The sequence below is a fragment of the Sapajus apella genome, unplaced genomic scaffold (assembly GCF_009761245.1).
Source record: "Sapajus apella isolate SASKATOON/1434 unplaced genomic scaffold, GSC_monkey_1.0 scaffold1859, whole genome shotgun sequence".
Taxonomy (NCBI): Eukaryota; Metazoa; Chordata; class Mammalia; order Primates; family Cebidae; genus Sapajus; species Sapajus apella.
The window spans coordinates 8,398-12,228 of record NW_022438785.1 but is presented as its reverse complement, the minus strand read 5'-3'; the positions used below and the strand labels follow the sequence as shown (position 1 = coordinate 12,228).

At 38.4% G+C, this 3,831-nt stretch overlaps 1 long non-coding RNA gene across 1 annotated transcript; it reads right to left on the bottom strand.

Annotated features, from left to right (window-relative positions):
* Window positions 1-1,212: 1,212 nt before the first annotated feature.
* Window positions 1,213-3,547, bottom strand: LOC116547013. The gene is made up of 2 exons (XR_004266908.1): window positions 2,611-3,547; window positions 1,213-1,419 (listed from the first exon to the last, which is right to left on the bottom strand). It is a non-coding gene; the product is annotated as an uncharacterized LOC116547013 (long non-coding RNA).
* Window positions 3,548-3,831: the final 284 nt, after the last annotated feature.

Genomic DNA, 3,831 nt, shown 5'->3' with positions numbered 1-3,831 from the left:
ATATCCAGAATTTACAAAGAACTAAAACAGATTTACAAGAAAAAAACAAATAAGCCCATTCAAAAGTGGGCAAAGGATATGAAAAGATACTTTACAAAGAAAGACAGACATGAAGCCAACAAACATATGAAAAAATGCTCATCACCACTGGTCATCAGAGAAATGCAAATCAAAACAACATTGAGATACCATCTCACGCCAGTTAGAATGGCAATAATTAAAAAATCTGGAGACAACAGATGCTGGAGAGGATGTGGAGAAATAGGAACACTTTTGCACTGTTGGTGGGAGTGCAAATTAGTTCAACCATTGTGGAAGACAGTGTGGCGATTCCTCAATGACCTAGAAATAGAAATTCCATTTGATCCAGCAATCCCATTACTGGGTATATATCCAAAGGATTACAAATCGTTCTACTATAAGGACACGTGCACACGAATGTTCATTGTAGCACTGTTTACAATAGCAAATACCTGGAACCAACCCAAATGCCCATCGACGATAGACTGGATAGGGAAAATGAGGCACATATACACTGTGGAATATTATGCAGCCATCAAAAACGATGAGTTTGGGTCCTTTGTAGAGACATGGATGAACCTGGAAACCTTCATTCTCAGCAAACTGACAGAAGAGCAGAAGATCAAACACCGCATGTTCTCACTCATAGGCGGGTGTTGAACAATGAGAGCACATGGACACAGGGAGGGGAGCACTACACACTGGGGTCAGTTGGGGGGAAATAGGGGAGGGACGGTGGGGGGTGGGAAGCTGGGGAGAGATAGCAAGGGGAGAAATGCCAGATGTAGGTGATGGGGAGGAAGGCAGCAAATCACACTGCCACGTGTGTACCTATGCAACAATCCTGCATGTTCTTCACATGTACCCCAAAACCTAAAATGCAATAAAATAAATAAATGGGGAAAAAAAGTTTCTTTTTTGGAGAATATATTCTAGAACTTAGAATTTTTTGTCTTGGTAAGGCTGTGTGTGTGTGTGTGTGTGTGTTTTTTAACTAAGCTTTTGTATTTCTCAAATATTTAGTCCCCTACTGCAAATTTAGGTCTAGCCATCCCAAAAATGTATCATGCAACCTCTTTGAACCATCTAAGATAATCTATTTTAAATTGCATCTCAAAATACTATGACCCATCAAAGTCATAGTTAAGTGAACAAAACTAATACATTCTCAATAAACCACTTATTAAGGGATATTCAATGAGTTTTGATTTATTTCTTAAAAAAAAAAACCACAAACAAGCAAACAATAGTAGCTTCTCAAAACACTGTACATTCCTCCACAACAAAATTACCCAGCCATTGTACCATCATTCTGACAGCTGGAGTTTTCCAGAAGATGCACTTGTCCATATTTATAGGAGCTGACAGGATTTCAGTTGATTGCTTGTGACATTTTGTCTAGACCAGAAGGGCAATGTTTACCACAGAAAATTCACTTAATGGAGCAAGGCAATATTTCATACTTCAAAGGCCAAAAGAATGAAATGATTTCAAAAGCTTTACTGCCATATATGTTTTCATGAAACAGTATCAATTCTTCTTAGACAGGAAATGCTAAATAATCATAACCAAACCATTCTGTGGATAGATCTTCAATCATTTTGCTTTCCTCTAAAATATTGTGTATTAAAGACCATAGTCTGACATCTGTTCCCTAATACAAGTACAGAGATTTGTAGGGAAATAAAATGAGAATGAACTCCACTCAAATTACCATTGGAATTTATGGTTTTTCCATTGGTGATTTTGGAACTCGATGGCAGAAATGTCAAGAAGAGTTTTATCCTTTGCCAACATGGAAAATATATGAGAGGACATAAGAATGAATTCCAATTAAACTGAGAATGCTGGAGTCTGAACTCTGTCTTCATGTATCTAGATGTCTATTTAGTAACACGGGAAGCATAAGCAAAAGAACTACTATTTTGGCTTTAGAACAGATAACAATTGCCTTATAATTTAATAATAAAAATAATTCCTTACATTTATGAGTTGCTTCTCCTTTTACTAAGTGTTTGCAAATATAGGAGTCCCCCTCCACCCCTATCTGCAGTTTCAGTTTCCACAGTTCCAGTTACCCCTGGTTAAGCATGGTTCAAAAAGGTTGGCACAGTACAATAAGGTATTTGAGAGAGAGAGAAACAACATTCACATTACTTTTATTTCCATATATTGTTATAATTGATCCATTTTATTATTAGTTATTGTTAATCTCTCACTGCACATAATTTATACATTTAACTCTATCATTAAGTACATATGTGTAGGAAAAAGGATAGTACTACATATATGGAGTTCCATACAATCTATGGTTTCAGGCATCCACTGGGGGTCTTGAAACGTATCTGTACGGATAAGGGGGACGGTACTGTACATATCAGGATTATATGGAAGTGTAATTTAGAGGAAATCAAGAATTAGGAAAAACACTTAAATATATGCCATACTGTTCAACAATTTAAGAAGTAAAGGCATTAGCATTCAATCCTAGTCCTACTATCGGTGAATAGTTTACATTTTTAACAGAGTTTCTTATTCTATTCTAGTCATTACTGTACATTCAAGAAAAGTACCATTGCACATACATACCACAGTTTTCCTCATCACTGTCATCGTCACAGTCGGCCTGGCCATCACATCTTCTGGAAGCCAGAACACACCGTCCTGAGTGGCACTTGAAATGACTAGGTGAGCATTCTGTTAAAAATAATATTACAGTTAAAGGGCTGAAAACCCAGAAACATCGGCGAATTTATGTATTTACTTGTAGGATGTTGTCTTGAAGGTAAAGGTGGTCCTTGAAAAGCGAAATAGCCATTTCACTTTGGCATTCTTCTGCCTGTTAATCAGCATCTTTCTCCTTCATTCTTGGCCTCATCTCTCTAGATAAGCAGTTTAACATCTATGTATTACAATGATTAAGTTTCTTTCCAAATGGGACAACCAAACAATTGCCAGAGCCTGACATGCCTTGTGGAGTCAGTGCTCCTGACTACCTAGCATCTCTCAATGTGTCAAAATCATTTCCACGCCCTCATCTTTCTACCTGGTCCACAATTCCATTTCTCTGCTTAATGGTCCTATATTGCCATGGTCCCCAAATGTTTTTTACTGGAAGAAACCAAGGTTTGATGTTCACCTTTGCCTTCAGGATCCCTAGAATAAAAGCATCCATTCAAAATGGGCTCTGTAAGTGAAGTACAGTTTTAGAAACACCTGGAGTACTAATTAAACTCATATCTGAGTTCATTATTTTTAATTTTAAAATGATTTTTTGTGGGAAAGATGGAGCAAGATGGCCAAATAGAAGCCTCCACCAACTGTTCTTTCTGCAGGAACACCAACCTGAACAAATTTCCACACAAAAAAGCACCTTCATAAGAGCTAAAAATCATATGAGCAATCCTAATACCTGCTTTTAATTTCAGATCACTGAAAAAGCGCTGAAAAGGGTAGGAAAGACAGTCTTGAATCATCAACGCTGCCCCTCCCCCAATCCACAGCAAGAGCTGCATGGCACCAAGAAAGAGAGAATGTGTGCACTTGTAGGAAGGAGAGTGCAGTGATTGTGGGACTTTGCATTGGAACAAACTCAGTGCTGTCCTGTCACAGCAGAAAGCAACACCAAGCAGAGCTCAGCCAGTGCCCACATATGGAGGGAGCATTTAGACCAACCCCAGCCAAAGGGGAATCACCCATCCCAGTGGTCAGACTTAAGTTCTGGCAAGCCTGACCACCACGGTCTAAAGTGCTTTCGGGTCCTTAATAAACCTGAAAAGCAGTTTAGCCCACAGGGACTGCAATTATTGG